Genomic DNA, 19,156 nt, shown 5'->3' with positions numbered 1-19,156 from the left:
GTTTCCATGACAGCAAACAGGGGGGCACATGTCTTGATGTTACAGGATTGGGTAAAAGTTAGAGGGGCGAGGTGACCTTCTCTGAGACACATAATCACAATTGCCTAAGGCATATGATCACAATTCCTATTCTTCTAAACCATATCTGAAAATTGGGGAGAATTTTCCCAGCCGACTCCCAACCGATTCTCATTGATTATTGCCAGGGAGATTGTCTCTATTTTCTATGAAGTATTTATTCTGTGATATATCCTGGAGGCTGTTTCTAGGAGAATTAATTTTGTTTTCTGCTAAGTGTACATTCTGTGATATTTCCTGGTTCCTGAATTCAGCTCCCAGTCAAGATGGCTCTTTATTTCAAAATGGAGTTATACTCAGGCTAACTATACTCAGGCTAACTTAAACTCTTCAGAGATATGGCAGAGACTGCAAAGATACAAAATTTACATCACTAACTTACTTGAGCCCAGGGAAAGGGCAGCTTTAAGAAGCAGCACACAAGCAGATGAGGCTACCAGCTCAAGAATATGAGCATCATGTATGAACCTCCACCCTCAGCTTCTGAAGAAAGAGCCCAGGGTGCCTAGAAGCCTGCCCTGCACACTGCACTAACTCTGCAGTCGAGCTGTAGGTGCCTCTCCACCTCTTACTGTAAGGCCCCAGCTGTTCCATCCCTCCCGGAACACTGCTCCAATGTCCCCCAGGCTCTGAATCCCCACAGCCCTGCACCACCAGCTCTCTGGATAACCAGAAGTCACTCAGCCATGCAGCCAAAGGCCTTTACTGAGAGCCCAAGAGGTGTTGGGCATGAGAATAGGAGACTGTTAGAAAATCCATGCCCATAGGGCTTGTGGGTAAAAGGTGAGGAAATGATACCAATCAAGCTTAGAAGGGTGAGGGTGATTCACTACCTGAGGAAAACCAACAGCAGGTCACCCAGGGTCCCTCAGCCTCTAGCATGATGAAGACACAGCTTATCCCTCCATGTATTTGTAAAGCAGGGCCCGGAGGACAACGCTACCCACCTGACTCTATCTGCTTCTCCCAGATACCCCGTATTCGAGCCTTTTTCTTTTTTCAGTGAAGATCATCAAGGGCCATGAGATCAAGTCCCACTCCTGCCCCTACATGGCCTTTATTATATTTGTGGATGTTGATGGAAAAACGAGTTACTGCGGAGGCTTCTTGGTTTGAGAGGACTTTGTGCTGACAGCTGCTCACTGCAGGGGAAGGTGAGGAAACAGCTGGCCCACATTTTCTGTGACACCAACAGGATCTTCTATCCTTCACTGTGGATGCTCCCCTGAGAGCTCACTAGAAGGCAGGGCTGTGAAAATGGAAGCCTGAGAAGAGGTAAATTTGAAGTCAAGGGATAAGTGGTCAGAGCCAGCAGCACCCTTGAGCTGATCACCTGCACTGGACAAACTAAAGTGTTGAGGTGATAGTTCACATTAAGAGTCAATGCAAACTTTGGAATTTTTCAGAGGAAGCTGACTGGACCAACAAGGTACAGAAACAATAAAGTGGCTCAGACAACAACAAAGAACTCCAGTTATGTTCACTTTGGTAATTATTTATTATGAGTTTTCAGCCTTTGCTGCCCATTCCCACATAGTGATCACCCACCCATATACGGTTATTTCTTTGTCTTCTTTTTGAGATAGGACCTCACTGTATAGCTCTGACTGGCCTGGAATTTACTGTGTAAAGCAGCCTGGCCTTAAACCCACAGAGATCTGCCCTTCTCTGCTTCTCCAGCGCTGGGATTAGAGGTGTATGTCTTATCTAGCCACACACCTATTTTAACTCTCAACCCTCTAAGGTTGGCTTTCTCACACACAACCATCAGGAGGCGACTGCACTGCCGAGGTGCCATGCACTCAGTCACTCGTTTTCATACTTAGCTCCAGAAATGAATCTTCCCAGGCCTAGGACATTCCTACCATCTCTGAGCCACCTTCATCAAGCCCCAACACTTGGCAGAGAGTCGAACCAGGCACTGGGTGAAGGGAGATTTGACCCTTGGACTTCAGAAGGTGTGGGCTGTGCCAGCCATTCAGTTTCCTGTTCCCAGGACCTCCCCCTCCCTAGCAGGACAGGCTACTCTCACCACCTGAACTGTCCTCAGTCTAGAAGGTTGACACATCCCTCTGAAGGCCCCAGGCTCACCTTGGTCCCTTTCCCAGCCCAGCACAGAACTCAGTCAATTTCTTTAACCCTTGCTGACCTTCCAGTGTTTTCCATCTGACTTCCTCCAGCCCCACCTCCCCCAGGCCTGACTTAAGCCAGCCTCTCACTCCTCTACCCACAAGTTCCAAACGCTGTGGAGTCTCCTCTACCTCACATTCCAGCTAACTTGGGTTTCCAGTCACCTGATGCTCATCCCTCCCACCTAGGCTGGCTGAGCCCTGTTCCAATCCATGTCTTGCAAGAAGAGAGAGGATCAGAAATGACCTCCAGTCTCTCAACAACCCTAGCTCAGCATAGAACCTCGGCCTCCCCCTGCTGGCCACATGGGGATACGGCAGTTTGTGAACTAGAGGGATCCAAGGGACACTAGGCTACAAGTATTTTTTGACATCGTCAACCAACACTGGGCTTTGTATCAGGTACTCAGTAGACTCCTTCACCTTCATCCTCTTGGTTCACTAGAGAGGTCATTGTGGCACAATGGATCTATATTTGGATTTCACACAAAAATATCATGTTTCAAAATATTATTAAATTCCCTGTATCCTAATATTGCCACATGCATGGTCTTCTTGGTTCAGAACACAGTGTGTGAAGTTGGGCTGAGGAGGGAATCCATCCAACCCTGTGCTTTTCAATGTATCTTTTGTGGAGCCCGGATCGAAAGAGGTGGAAAAGAGAAATGCAAACAGAGAGGCTTTTGCTTTCTTGACATTCAGAGCAGCGACCCCGCCACTCCAGCTGAAGTGTAAGACAGTTCACGGTGACCCATGTGACCCTAGGAAGTCCCTCACACAGCACCCCTTGTGAGTTATACTTTGTTTCCTTCTCTCAGACATTACATCCTGACCAGTTTCCCCCCCTCTATTTCTCCCTGCTCCCCAACACCTCCCATCTCCTTCAGATCCCCTCCTCCCACTTCGGAAAAAGGCAGGCTTCCTAGGAATATCACCCCTCCAACACCTCCCATCTCCTTCAGATCCCCTCCTCCCACTTCAGAAAAAGGCAGGCTTCCTAGGGGTATCAACTGCATACAGCTTAACAAGTTACAATAAGACTAGGCAGAAGTCTTTATATCAAGACTGGACAAGGCAACCCAGTAGAAGGAAAAGGGAACTAAGAGCAGGGAAAGAGTCAGAGGCATGCACACTCCCACAGGTCCAAGTCCCACAAGAGCGCCAAGCTACACAACAGTAACATATGAAGAGGGCCTAGCTCATACAGACTCAGTGACTGTCATTTCCTTCTCTGTGAGTCCCTGGAACTCTGCTAAGTTGATTTCATGGGCCATGTTCTCTTGGGGCCTTTCAACCTTTTGGCTTCTAAAGTCCTTCGTTGCCCTTTTCAGAGGGGATTCCCCCTAGCTCAGCTTAATGCTTGGCTGTGAGTCTCTAACTGCTCTCACCACTTGCTGGCAAAGCCTCTCTGATGGCAATTGGGCTAGGCACCCATACATGAGTGTAGCAGACTATCATTAGGAATCATCTCATTGGCTCATCTTTTTGTGGCTGGTTGTGTTTGGTTCTATCCTTGGTCTCTGAACTATCCAGACTCTGGTTTCTGACCATCCAGGAAGTGTCAGGTATGGAGGACCAGCTTAGACATCAACTGGGGAAACCAAGGCAGGGCGCAGACCCAGCTGCTGGCTGGTGACCTGATAGACGATCTCTGAGAGCAATTCTCCAGAGCTGAAACTGATAGTTACCAACCGTGGCTTCCATTGAGTGGCAAACTGAGGGGCCACATCTTAATTGTCCTTGGTGGCCGGACAGTGCTGGTAGCTTGTGGCCTGGGTTTACACCTATCACCAAAAGTGGGGGCTAGGGCTGTAGTCTCTAATGGGACTTTCCACTGGTGGCAGCAAAGCACCTACAAAAAGAAAGGAAAGGGAGCAAAAAGACCATATATGCACACACACACACACACACACTTGATGATGAAGCAGGACAGACTCCAGCAAGTAGGTTCCAGTAAATTTCTTCTTTCAAGCTTCTCTTACAAGCTTATCTTACTTTACGTACACACACACACACACACACACACATACACACATATACACACACATACATACATACATTCATACACACATAGTATTTCACCAGCTACTGTACATATATACATAAATATATATATATATATATATATATATTTGATGGATGGAAAAACTCTGAACAGCGCTCTCCAACCTGTTTTTTATTCTTTTTTCCGCAGCTTATATTTCCCAGCAAAATCTTTCAAGCAATACAAAAATCACAACGTAGTTACAGTCTATTTCTTCTTTAAGTAAATGATTACATACCCTCACACGATCAAATGTTTTATGTCTTATGGGTGAAAAATAAATACGGAAAAACAAGTTATTTCCAAGAGCCCATACACATGTGTAACTAAGCAATTTGCTATATATGAAGAGACAATGAGCAAGCAAGGTAATTTCTCAGCCAGGTTTTTTTTGTTTTTTTACTACAGGCTGCAATTTGTGGTTACAAAGAAAGAATCAATTTCTTAGAAGGGAATCTTATAAAAATCTTAAAAGAATCACAAATCTAAACTTACATAGAAAAAATAATCAGAAGTTTCTACTTTAAATCTTTTAGGTGCACATCTACTCATTAATAATTGTATTAAATCATATCAGGAAACTGAGGGGAAAACAAGTATAAGGATTGTCGTCTTAGACACCACCCCGGCTTGAGAGTGTCACATCAGCCAGTGCTATTCTGGGCTATTGTCTTCATTCGACAACCTCAAAAAAAAAACCCTGGCTTTACTATTAAGAGTGTGCTTTTCTTAATTTAGAATTTTCTCTCGGATTTTCTACATCAGAGCCACCAGCAAAAACATCTTTACCTAACCTTGCTAAAGAATCTATTTTTGCAAATTCTTTCTAAGGGTAGTGCTCATTGCTAACAGTCCACATCTGCAGGTCCTTCCCAAGGGTGGTGGCGGAGTCATTAATCTGCTCCCGCAGCAATGCCTGAAAGAGACCAAGCAGTGGGAATTGTGAGTGCCAGTGATGCCGCCCAGTGAGGGCTGGAAGCCCTCTTAGAGTTCTCATGCAACTCATGTGTTATGAGGGATGTGGTGACAAGCAGAGCTGTGCCCCATGACAGCGTGAAGTCCTCGGGACACACGGTCTTCGAGGTCCTGCCTCTCCAAGACAACCATGTTTGTGCAACCAGTGGGCTGCATTCCATGAGTTCCAGAGCTGTTCTGCTGTTCCCCCTTCATGGCAACCAACAGTCAGGCATGGGCTCCCTCTAGCGGTATGAACCTCACGTTGGCCCATCATTGGCTGATCACCCCACAATTTCCGCACCACCTTTACCCCAGCGCATCTTGCAGACAGAACGAATTGTAGATCAAAGACTTTGTGGCTGGGCTACTGCCCCAGTCACACCACTGGATGTCTTGTCTGGTGACAGAAGGTGGCAAGTTCAGGCTCTATAACCCCAATGCTTGGAGTCTTGCTAGGGTCACCCTCATAGAGTCCAGGCGGTCTCTGGTGCACTGGGTTTCAAATTGTTGTGCCCAGGTCGCGAACCCCAAAAGACCAGGAATAAAGACTCCGCTGTAAATACATGAGGGTTTTTTTTTTTTTTTTTTATTACAAGTTACAAGCTGCAGCTTGGGCTCACACCCCCCGCCGCCGAAGTGGTGAGAACTTTTCTGAGTATTTGCATAGTTAGTAACAGAAAAGGTATTATGTGCAAAACATGCCGTCAAATGCAGCACCTATGACACAAGGGCAGAGCAGTGGAACAGAAAGAGTATGTCTTCTCGATAACAAAAACATTTAAGTTACAACTTAGGATGCTGAGGACATGGCCTTAGTGCATAAGAACACTGGCCACAGAAGCAGGAGACCCGGTTCAGATCCCACCATCCACATGAAAGAAGCCGAGTGGGGCTGCATGCACCTGTAGCTGGGTGCACTGACAAGAAGAAGACAGCTGGAGCTTGCTGGCCACCAGGCTCAGTTTAAAACAGTCTGTGCCAGGTCCGGTGAGAGATCCCACCTCAGAGGAGTGAGACAGAAAACAGGAGAGCTCCACGGCATCCGTCATGCCCTCATGCGTCACAGGACGTAGACACTGACACATATGTGTGTACACATACACACTATACATTCTTAAAATATATAGTTACATTTGTTCTAGTTACTTTCTGTTACTGTGATAAAGCACTGTCCACTGGTGAGGAAAAGGCTGATTTGGCTCACATGTCCCAATAGCAATCCATCACTATGGAAGTTGGAGCTGAAACTCAAACAACCGTTTTTTGTTTGTCTGGTTGGTTTTGGTCTTGTTTTTTAAGGAAAATCTCAAATGCACCAATGAAGACTCAGGATGAAACTGCTGCCTCAGAGGGGCAGAGAACACCCCCAGCTAATCTTCCTCCTCAGCTGACTTCCCAGAAGGAAAAGGGAGCCTCCTTCCCCACACAGTCTCAAAAAAACCTCAAATCGAATGTCCCTCCCCTACACTGCCTGAGTGTCTCTCTATGCATCCTCCTGACTTCCTCTTACCCTCTTTGGTCTTTTTTCCCTATGGTCACTCCCTGTCAACTAGTTGCTTGTTCTGTCTCTTGACCTATGGTTGACTTTGATTAATCCTATCTTGGATTAAAAGTATGTGCTAGGGTTGAGCCATACCATAACTAGAAACAAGTTTTTCCAGCAAACAAGACAATCTCAGGGTTCACAGTGTGCGCAAATATCCTGCAGCATTCTTCCTTTTGTCTAAATAAAAAGATGATAAGACTTTAATTCTAACATAGTGAAACTGTTTACAATAATGATTCCATGCCAAGCTTTCCATGATGTCCATCTTGGTTGATTTTGGCAGTTTTAGGATTAAGTATTTTTGAGTTCAGAGTTCTGTAAAATGTTCGTGTCAAGTCTCACATGAATTCAGCAATTTGAATGTCCTGAGCAGTTTGTATTCTAAACTGTATTTGGGTGGTGTTTGTCAGCTTAGTGACAATCCCGGCTAGGTAGAATACAACAGTCAACCCAAAGGAGTCTATAGACCCTGCAGGAAGAAGAGGCATGGAGCAGCTCTTTTCCAGTGGTGACCATGACCAAAATCCAGGTAGAGTAGTCTTTGCACGGCCCCCTCATCTTCCTGGAGACTTCAACGTTACTGTTAGGAATGGTAGGGAGCGTAAACATTTTAAATCTTTTATTCAGCAGATCTCCTAAAGGTTTGAGGACTATAATCGATTAAAGTATTAAAGTTAGTTTTAAAAATACGTGTTTGTTTCTCAGTTTCTCTCTTAACCCAAATAATTGAGATTCTATTATATTATTTGTTTATCTAACCTTACAGCATAAGAACTGAGCAGTTATTACTCTATTCTTAACACTCTAAGGTACTTGGGCCTCCTCCCAGCATGCAGCCTAGAAATGCCTGCACTTCGTGAGTTTACTGCTCCAGCTCCTCTCTGCCAATGTCTCCTGGACCTCCACCCCTGGCTAAATCCCTACTTCCTCCTCTAACTCCTCCCCCGGCTGGCAGGAAGTCCAGCCCTATTCTCTCCCCTGCTCCGTGATTGGCTGAAAGCTGCTTCCTTGGACTGTCAGAAGATAGCTGGGGAGCAGTGTTTACACCGCATTGAACAGGAGATTCTCAGAACAAACACTGCAACCAGATGTGGGGTGTACAGAAATGAGCGTTCGAATTACACAACAGTCTTATGCCTACACTTGAGCACATCCCAGGTACAAAAGCTGTGTTCCTAGTGACTTGCTTTAGACTCACACCTGAAAACACGTATGAAGCTAGAGGAAGCTGATTTCTAGAACTAGTGCTCTCTATCACTAGTATCCCAAAAAAAAGTTTACACATACGTAATAATCTTATAGATTTTGAGATAATATTTATACCTTAAGAAAAATTTCAGAGAATCAAATGAAAACCAAAAGCTTATAAGATTAGTGGCAATAAAATAGTCCACGTGTTTTCTTTTCCTCTGCCCCAAACCAGGTGGCTCTTCTGATATGAGACAGAGATTTTGGATTTTCCTTTAGCAAGCACGTATGAGTGTGGAGAAGAGAGACAGGCTCTAACCCCAAAGCCAGCTTTCATTTTTGCCACATACCACATACAGACCATTTGTCTATAGAGGGCAGCAAAGACAAGCTGAGGTGATGAATACCTCTTAGCCGATTTACTCTTCTTCTTGCAACATTTTCTCATGATAATCTGCTGTTTTTCATCAGATGTTTTATTTTTTCCAGGGGTCTCTGGATTCCTTAATTGGGTGCTTTAATTGTCCTGGAAAGGTAAAAGCAAAACCCCGCCTCAACGCTATCTCTGAGAGGTTTCTTCTTTGGTAGGTAATATCTTTCCTAAGGTGAAATGTTTTTTGGGTTTTTTTTTTTTTTTTTTTTTTTTTGGCAACAGAAAAAGCATTATCTTTCAATTCAAATTTTAAAAAATTCTTCTGAAATTTAAAAACTAACCATGTCTTAGTATGTGTGGATAAATATACCTACATTTCTCTTTCTGTTTACATGTAAATTCAAGATTTAAGTGTATTTATTTTTAGATCAGAAAGAACATTCACTTTAAATTTCAGCCTGCCTTTTACAAGCAATTTTAAATTTTAAATCACTGTAATTCTTATGTACCTGCCTCTGCCTCACAAGTGCTGGGATTAAAGGTGTGAACCATGGGTTGGCTATGGAGTCCTTATAATAGTTATTCTCATATGGTTGTCCTGGTTTAATTTAGTTCTCCATTTCCTTTATTTTTAGTGTTAGGGGTAAACATTCAAGTTTTTCCAATGTGTAATCTATCCTTCTCGTGGATTTGTTCCCTGGCAAACTTTAATAGTCTAGTCTTAATTAAACATGATGCCAATTTATCCACTATTTTGTCTGTCTTGCCTGTATGAGCTACATAAAATTTGATGGCTTTGTTAAGTTTTGCTAGGTTTAGCCATTTCTATTCATGCCTCCCATGAGCAGGTATCTTTGCCATTTATCTTCCAGTTAGTGGTTTTTCCATTTTGATGACAATATAGTTTTGTGGGAGGAAGTTTTTCCTCCTGACCCCAAGCTCCATGAATAATGACACAGGAGACACATTAAATAGTATACAAATATTTAGGCCATATAGCTAGGCTTTTCTCTGACTAGCTCATAACTTAAAATAACCTATTTTACTAATCTACATTTTGTCATGTGGCTGATTACCTGAGCTCAGGCACCATGCATCCATCTCTCTCACATCTTGGCGCCTGAATCTCTTGCACCTGGCTCTATCCCAGAATCCCTTTTGCCTGATGGATGTCCCACCTATTTCCTGCCTCAGCCATAGTCTATAGGTTTTTTAATTGAAAGGTGTTGCATCCCATACAATACACAAGAGATTCCTCCTACAGTTCCCCTTTCTAGTCTAATAAAAGGCTCTGTTTCTTACATAATAAACTATACACAATAATAATAATAATAATAATAATAATAATTTCATAATTATATTTATGAAAACTATTGGGTAAGATTTACATTCACAATGTCCAGTCCAAATGCATTTAGCAACTTGGGAGAAAGTATACTATTATCTATTCTATCTTCTAACTCTACAGAGTTCAGAGCTCTGTACCTAAATCATTTTCTATTATAGCTTGTATTTAACAACCTAAAAACATCTTCTAGATCCTAAACCATTTATGCTTAATTGTAAGACTATAACTATTTAGGCTTCAATCCATCTGAGACTTGAGAAGGAATGATATTTTCTGAGTAGGTATTAAGTGCAGGCAAGCAGCTTTCAATACTAAGAAGTGACAGACAGCAGCTGCCTAGACAGTCGCCCACATTCCTCTCTAATGTGGGAGCATCAATCTTCAGCCTTCTGGCCCAGCATAACTGACAGACATATTTGTGAAGCAGGAACTATAAAGGACTTGTTTACCCTGTCTTGGCCGAGCTTGACAGTCGACCTTCCAATATTCAAGTTTTGTCCATTTAGACAGCAATCGTCTGCAATGAAGCAAAGGCATTATTTGCCCTGTGTCTAGCTTGTCACATTTGAAGCCATCTCCTAATGTTGATTCTGTGATGCTCATCATCTTCTTTCAAGTTGAATGAGGTGCTGCCAGAATCTGACATATCTCATTGCCAGAAAAGCCTTAAAATAACAAAAACATCTTTAAATGCCATACTTTGTAGGTCTCATGGGTTTTTGAAGACCATCTATCTACCTATATGTATTTACATAGTTTAATCATTATTTATCTATGTATAGTAAACCTGAATAGCCACACATTTGTTTCTAGCCATTCACTATCTGCTTAATCTAGGATGTATATTTTGTGATAGACTAGTGGCTGGCATGACCATGAGTTTGACTAAGTATTAACTTGCATTACTTAATTATCCTAAACAGTTTATAATAGCAGCTTTAAAAAGGACCGAAAGTAAATCTTGTGTTTTTAAATGAGTTGCAATACCTTGTACAGGAATAGAAACATCTATACATATGTGTATTAAAATAACTTAAAATTTACATTAATACATAAAATTGTACACCAATATATCAAAAATATTAACTATAGTTAAAGAGCAGATTCAATAATCTACATTTTTCTCCTATTATTCCTATATGACATTCCTATATTCCCTCATTTTTCTTCTCAACCCCTTTCCCTTTATCTACCAAAAAAAAAAAAAAAAAAAAAAAAAAAGATTGAAAAAAGAAAAGGAAAGAGAGAAATCTCTGGGTCTAAGTTCCTATACCTTGTTTTCCCCCTGATCAAGACTATTAATAACGTATAACCAACCCCTTTATAATGACAAGTATCCATCACCTGATAGAACAACCAAAACCTACCTACCCCAACCTAAGAGAATGGAACATTGTTTGTCTTTTGATTGCTTCCTGATGATTTGGAGCATAGAATACCTTTTGGGGGCCCAAGGGAAACTGGGGAAAATGGTTAAACAAGCTAGCAGTAACATTTGTTGCCCAGGCTCTAAATGCTGAGAAAATGCAGGCTTAAATGAAGTTTTCTTTGGAACACTCTGTGATTCTGGACAAATTAAGCTACCTGCTTTGACGTGATCTTGGAAGCAAGTTTTGACGAAACAGCAACTGAAGCAGTTTGAGGCTTGATTATGCAGGATTCTGGAATGAATGTGTCTCAGCATCCTTCTGGATAAATCTTGTCAGGTCTGATCCAACTTCTGGTGTTTGATCCTCTTTTTCTGTAAACATATTAGCTCTTACAAATAATATACAGTTCTGAAATTAGCATATGCATGAGATATGCAAGGTGCACAGATCAATTAAAGATGATTTTTTGTTCTTTTTATGAGCACGTGAAAGACCTGTCTTTCTTAAAGCCTGTCTGAATTCATACCAAAATGTAATACCAATCTATGCCACTTAAAAGAATGGCATAAGACCTGAGTATTTTGTAGCCAACAAGATTTACTGGTCATGCATAGACATTTCCATCTCAGTCTTAGAGTTGTTCCTGTAGAGCAACTATCATATACATTACCTGCTTGGGTCTTGATTTGTTTCTTCTTGTGTGTAGCCAAGATCTAGGGGGCGGGGGTGGGGGGCTCTGTCAAATCCAATATTTATCAGTTTGGATGGAGTTCACAATTTCTCTTCTCCCCAACACAACATATCTCCTTTCTTCCATTTTGGAATTAGGACCTTTATATGCTGATCTAATACAGAAGTCCTTTCTAAATTCCAGTGTTTTTTTTAACAGTTGTGCTATTCCTGGGATATTCTTTTTTCCTCTTCTGTTCTATGAGCATATTCTTTATATTACTGTTGTAACTTTTTATAATTGCTTGTCCTGTAGAACTGCAAGATATATCTGTAATAAGTGTGTTGGTATAATGGTCTTGTGGAATGGATACAATTTACTCTTGTCTATTCAAATGCTGATTTCTCTCCCCCACTATCTGGTTTCAATCTGGACATTGCATTGTGATACTTATTCTGATTCAAGTTTGTATAAACATACCACCATTTGTTCTTTGTAATTTCAATAAAACAACCAGCCAATGCTGAGCAATGGAAAGAATAGGGTGGGACATTCTGCTCCAGAGAGGAGGAGAAAGAAGCAAGGAAGAGGAGTAGGAGAGCAGAGGCCACAGGAGAGGACTTGGAACCATGAGGGAGAAGAACTGGACCTAAGATATGACTAAAAGCAAGTATAATGTGTGAAATCTGAATGGGAGAAAACTATGCGAGCTTGGAGGTTTAGGATGGAGTAACTATTGCCCAGCATTGTGCTCTAGGTTAATTAGATAAATCCTAGTCTCTGTGTGGTGATTTGGGTATACAGCTGGTTTAGGAACAACCACTGTTTAACTAAAAGATAAATCAATAATAAATATTATTATCAACAACATAAGTGTCATGCCATAATGTCCAGAAGACTGTTGCATTCCAAGGGATAAACATGCTGAAGCACCATCAGCCACAATTTGCAAAGGCACCTCCAAGACAGTAAACATTTCTAATAAATGTGCAATTTCTGAATCACCCTCTTATAGAATTTAAGGCCAAAACTCAACCGGAATTCTGAATATGCATCAATAAACAAAAATCTGGATTTTTAAATTCAATATACTGTATCGCGATGGTTTGCCATTCTAACTCCTCAAGCTCCTGTGGACTTTTCTTATCTGGAACTTTTTTTTCTCCATTCTAGGGTCTCCAATCTACCAATCCATTTCTCAGTCTCCTCCTTCTTAAAGTCTGTTTTAATTTAATCTTTCTTAAAAAGAATATATATACTTATTACTGAACATATTATTATTTGTATGTTGATAGTCAAAACAAATTCATATTGGGTCAGAATGCCCTCTTTTACAGTGCCGTCCATCTTTTAATATTGAATTTATTTATTTAAATCTAAGTCTCTGGATGAATACTTATTTTAATAGTTTTTATTATTTTTTTTACTAAGTTCAGTTTATTTATTTATACATATATTTTTTTATTTATAGCTTGAAAGTATGAGTTTTTAAACAATTTATCCCATGCTAGAGGTTTGACTGATGGTCCCTTCTTTCTCCACCACATTGGTCAAGCCTTAAAGGGCAAAGCCTCACGCCATGACCAACCAGACAGGAAGGAGTGGTCGCGCTGTGTTGTGAGCCCTTCTTGCTTCTCAGTGGTTGTCTGCTATGGGTTGCTTCAGTGGCTGGCCCGGAAAACTATGGTGACCTGCTGTGAGTGCCTGGACCTCCTGAGAGGTGGCTACACAGCTCCAACAACCACCTGCTGAGTCATCTGTTCATAGGCCCCTTTCTCTCTAGCAGCAGCTTTTTTTTTTTTTTAATAAGCAGGGGACTTGTTTTTTAAAAGCCGCATTCAGCTCTGCTTCTCTGTGGTTTCCTGCACTTTGACTAGAAAAACCTCTTTCTCAGACGCTTTTCCCACGCTCATTTCAAGATGCTGTTCTGGAAAGCTTTTGACCTTGAGAGTGTGCCTGAGGCTCTACTCTGGTCTGTTTCCCTCACTTTTAAAGACGCCAGGCCTCTTTTCTTAGGGAGTCAGAGCCTAGAAGGTGTTTGATTTGGGGGAGACTTTGTGCCTCTTCCCAGGACTTATCTCAGGTTAGTTTTGATTCTGTGTTCCAATGGATTGCCATATGTTGTAGGAGGAGGTTTTCCTCCTGACCCCAAGCTCCAGGAATGACTCCTGAGACTCAATAAATATTATACAAACACCTAGGCCATATAGCTACGCTCTTCTCTGACTAACTAATAACTTAAAATAACCCACTTTGTCATGTGGCTGGTTACCTGAGCTCAAGCACCATGTGTCCATCTTCCTCACATCTTGGTGACTGAATCTCTGGCATCTGGCTCTATCCCAAACTCTCCTCTGCCTGCTGGTTGCTGGCAGAAGCCTGTCTCAGCCATAGGCCATAGGCTTTTTAATTGACAAGTGTTAAATCCACAAGAGATTCTTTCCACAATGTAATAATACCACTGCACAGGCAGCATGAATTGAAAGAAGATAGAGATTTTCCTTTTTCTTCCCTTCCTCAGTATTGACCATTTCATTCCCCGGTCTATACGCTGACATTTTCCATCAGTTTTGATTCCATCAGTAATTGATGAACCATTAGTAACTCAAATGTTGTGACCATTCCGTTGGTCCCCATGGTTTGGTAGGTGTCTCTTTTGGGGGAGGGGGTGAGAGTTTAGGGGTGGAGATTATAGGCAACTGAACTGTTTCCTCAGTGAGGGAAGGCATGGACTCCTTTGCTACCACATTCTGATCGTGAAGGAATTCAGCTAGTTACTAGTTCCGCTGTAATGCCTTCCCTGCATGGCCAGGCCTTTGAGAAACTCTGCCTTCAAACAAATCCAGTTCATCATTTAAGGCGCACCCTTACCACCATAGGGTGTTCAGCAATGACTGAGTACAGATTCTCCATGCCTTGTAAAATGTCCAGATTTGTTTCTCAAGGGAAGAATGTTTGTTCTCCGTAGATGGAGAGCATTTGCAATAGAAGCCACCAGTCAAACGTTGGTGGACTCCTTCTTGCTTTATGAACAGCCCCCAGTTGCCAATTCACCAATAAATTTGATATCCGTAATTAGGCTATATTCTGGTTCAATATTGGTCAGGTTTCCATACACTGAGATGAGCTTGCCAGCAGTCACAAAAGCTGCTCTTTGTTCTTGTCCCCACTGGAAATTAGCTGCCTTTCCAGTTCCATCATGCAGTGGTTCAGTAGATTCTTGTCTAAATTCCCTCTCTGTGTTTGAGTATTTTTTTTTCATTTTTATTTATGTCTCTAATTTTTCTTCTAAGGCTGTATCTTATCAATCCACTTTTTATGTTTTTCTTTTTTCTGTATCTCTCAATCTTTATTTTTCTTTGAGAAGGTACAGAAAGCCACAAAGGCTATTAATATTAAGAATAAGATATGAAATACCAAAATGATAATAATCATCTGTATTGAGCCAATTTCAGCTAAGTCATTTAGCTTTTCTATCTTCAAGCCATCTATACAGGGCCCTAGCACCTTGTATTATGCTGTTTCTCATCCCTTACTCTCTCCTTGAAGACTTCCCACAAAACTTACCAAATCTGATCACTTCTCCGTTTGTTTACAGGTGGCATGATTTCTCTGTCCATGTGGTCATTTGAGAGCACCAAGTATTGCTTTGTAAGGAAAATCTCAAATGTTCGATTTTACCAATAGACTTGGGAGCCAGATGCTGGGTGAAAGCCTGCTCGTTCATGGAGGCAGAGAAAGTACCCAGCTGACCTTCTTCCTCAGCTGACATTCCAAAAAGAAAAGGGAGCCTCCTTCCCCACTGTCTCAAAAGAGAGAAAAAGGAGAGAAAGAGAGAGAGAGACGTCTAATTTTGGTGTGTGTTTTTACTTATACAAGGTGTAGGTTGAACTGTAATAAGCTCAAATTAAGGCAAATAATCGTATGCACTTCAACACAGCTCAGTGCAATTTTGTGAACAATGGTGTAGCCTTGCATTTACATCTGACACAAGAATTTAAAAACAGATTTCAAGATTTCTAGAAATAATGTGAATATTTTCATACAATCAAAATCCATTTTTAGTCATTATATATGTGGTACCCGCTGGTTTTTCAATGGAGTGCACAGAAGTGCAATCCTTCATTCAAACTAAAAACATTTTGATCATGTCTCTTCATGCTCTATACAGGGTTTTTTATATGTCCTTCTCAGAGACATAAGTTCACACTTTACAATCAAACAGTACTCAAGCCTCCATTTTTACACAGCGCCTAGATTTGTAAGCAACTAGTTTTAAGAACTGAGCATGCAGAACTGCAGAGGTGGCTCAAACACCTTAACAACACACATCACTCTTGCGGAGGACCCAAAGTCAGTTCTGAGCAGCCACGGTGAAGAGCATCACTTCAGCTCCTCTGATGTCCAAGGGCACCTGTACTCATATGCACGTGCCCAAGAGCAGACACGTGCACACAATCAAAATTTTAAAAATCTTCTATCTACGTCCTCTAGGTATGACAAGGAAACTACACACACGAAATCTCAACAATGTGACTACTTAAACAAGACCTGAACAATGAGAAGACGAGTTGACCTTCCAAAGTGGACGTGGAGATAACCAGGGGCTATTGCGGTGAAGCAGTTATAAACTGCTGAGGGAGCGAGAATTAGCCTTCCCCACGGATGAGCCCCGTAATCATTATCCAGTCCTGTAGTGAGAATTTTGGTTTCCCTTAAAAATCCCAGTTATGTTATGTGACTGTGTTTTTGTTTTAATCCCAGGTGTGGGATACGGGACCGCTTCAGCTTGCCCACGGCAGTCAACTGTGACTGTCTTCTCACTGGTAGGAGCATGATTTTTGCTGTTGTTGCAGTTTGATGAGAAGAAGTTAGAGATCTCTTGACTATGAAGACTGGCCTTGTCCCAAACAACAGGAAATAGCCTATAGAGATCCACACCTCTTTTTCCCCTCTAACCTTCTGTCTCTCCTACCTAGTGTGGGGAGGTTGGAAGGGATTAGGATGGGTAGGGTGGGAAAATAGATAGAGGTATAAGAACCCAAATAAAATACACCCCCCTCAAACAAGTGTCAACAAGTGACACCCAGACATGGGGCAAAGCAAAATGGGAAACTTGGTTTCTAATGAAGTGGCATCAGAGGAAGGAAGGGATGCTCTGTCTTAGGACCTCAACAAGAACTGGACTGAGGCTGCTGTTGCTGGGTTCTCTCCTGTTTTGCTCCCAGAGGGGATTTTCTGTTTTTGCTTTTTCTTCTTCAGACATTCCGTTTCAAAACGGTTAGGAGAGTAGCTGAACAATTAGAAAAATGCTGAGTGAATATGGAGGGATCTAAGATGCAGCTGGAGAGTTTGTAGGTAGTGGCTGAAAAGGTCAGAGAGCAAAAACTGCTGGATAGAGGAGAACACCAAGAGTCAGGCCTGGTGACTGAGAGCTGGAGGCTCACGAAGGATAAAACAGGGAAGCAAACCAGGCTAGAAGGCAGGCTCCAGCTGGCAGACCCTTTTGGTTTTAAGACCTTGCAGCACCTGGGTGGAGCAGGGAGCCCAGTGAGGCCAGGATGACTAGGAGGCTACACAAGGCAACACGATTAAAGAAAAACCGCCTGTTAAAAAAAAGGTGGTGGTGGTGGGGGGTAATCTGGAGCCAACTGCACCACCAGAGGGGCAGCCTGGGGTTACAAGATTACTACCATAAGATTTCCCAGTAGCTGCCAAAGGTCTCAGATCTCAAAATGCCAGGTGCTTTAATTCAGCCATTTACAAAGAAATTGTAAGGCTAAAAGCCTCAGAGCTCAAAATGACAGGTGTGTTAACTCTGAGGAATAGGGTACTTTCAGTCATAGAAGCAAACAAGCAGTTTCTGGCAGCAATGAAATCCCAAAGCGTTCTGGGAGTTTTGGACAATGTGGTAAAGGACAGCATTGGACTAACGAATGCAGCTCCAAAAGAGGCAAAGGAGGTAACCTCTTGCCCTCGGAAAATGAACGAAGGGTCCTGTCAGCTTGAGGCCCTGAAACAAAGAATATTAGCATTTTCCTTTGGTCACCCAGGACCTAACAAGCAGGCAGAAAAACCACAACTAAGTATTGCTGATCTCATGCACACTACTGAAAGCAGTGAGGCCTTAGATCTAGCCACAGATAAACCTCTTGCTCTATCCCCAAAAGTTCAATGTTACAAAATCAACACTGACTTTCATGGTCCTTTGCCTTCAGAGACAATAAAGATACAAGGACAAAAAAAAAAAAAAAGGGTAGATTATTGTATCTCTTTAAAATATTCTGAAAGAAAGAAAGAAAGAGATCATGATAAGATAAAAGGTGGATTATTGTATCTCCTAAGGAAGCAACAGGCCTCAAATAATTTTACATTGGTATGGATATTGTATATTGACAGAACTTCTAGACTTTTTTTGTTCAACTCTTGCTCAATGTATTTGTACATATGCAAGTCATTTAACAATGTAAAGTCCTAGTCTTATGAAAGCTACTATTGCAAACTGTTTAGGAAAATTAGAAACACAAATTAGTAGTTAGTCACCTACAAGTAATATTACTTGTAGTCTTGTTAGGTACCAGTCTAGCTAATTACAGAAATAAGCTTTGTTTAGTCTCTAGCACATGTTTTCAGGTTAAGCAGATAGTACATAGCTAGAAACAAGCAACATTTGTCCATTCAGGTATACTACAGATAGACAGACTGTCTTCAAACACTTCTGAGATCTACGGAACACAGCATGTAAAATGTTTTAATAATAAAAGGCTTTTCTGACAGAGAGACACATCTGCTCCTGGCAGCACCTCCCAATCTGCTTCAAAGAAGGTGACAGTCATCTGCTTCAAAGAAGGTGATGGTCATCGAAGAACCTTCACTTGGAGTTTGCTTCAAACGTGACAAAGTTAGCCACTGCTTTTCCCTCGACTGATGACAGCATGCTGTCCAAACCCTTGACAAGCAGGACACAGGGAAATTGACTGTCCAACTTTGCAGAGATAAGGTAGACCAGTCCTTCAATATTCCTGCTTCACAGATAAGGATATAAATACAGTCAGATATTCTGGACCTGTGGGCTAAAGATTGACTGCCCCAATGACACAGAGACAGCCAGAAACCTCTGTCTTTTCTATAGCATTGGAAGAGGCTTGCTCTGTACATCATGTTTTCTCAAGTCATAGTTATCCTTACAGGTCTCTGATAGGGCTAGAGACTAGATAGTTATAGTCTCACAATTTTCCTTATTAAGATATAAACAACTTAACCTTTTAAAGACATAAAAGGTTAAGTTGTTTATGATCTAAGAAAGTGTTTCAGGGTCTAAACCTCAAACATTAGGTTGAAAAATGCAAATTATTATAAGAAAGTGGTTGAGGTACAGAACTGTGGACTCTCCAAGAGAGGATAGATAGTAGAATGCTTTCTCCAAAGTTGCCAAATAGAAAATGGACTGGAC

The 19,156-nt window shown here is 41.7% G+C and overlaps 1 long non-coding RNA gene across 1 annotated transcript; it reads left to right on the top strand.

Annotated features, from left to right (window-relative positions):
* The first annotated feature begins 16,016 nt into the window (after positions 1-16,016).
* LOC129683733 (uncharacterized) lies at positions 16,017-18,923 on the top strand. The gene is made up of 3 exons (XR_008721194.1): positions 16,017-16,377; positions 16,468-16,529; positions 18,481-18,923. It is a non-coding gene; the product is annotated as an uncharacterized LOC129683733 (long non-coding RNA).
* The last annotated feature ends 233 nt before the right edge of the window (positions 18,924-19,156 follow it).

Source organism: Psammomys obesus, unplaced genomic scaffold (assembly GCF_907164565.1).
Source record: "Psammomys obesus unplaced genomic scaffold, mPsaObe1.curated_primary_1811, whole genome shotgun sequence".
NCBI lineage: Eukaryota > Metazoa > Chordata > Mammalia > Rodentia > Muridae > Psammomys > Psammomys obesus.
This window is presented reverse-complemented; position numbering and strand designations above follow the sequence as displayed.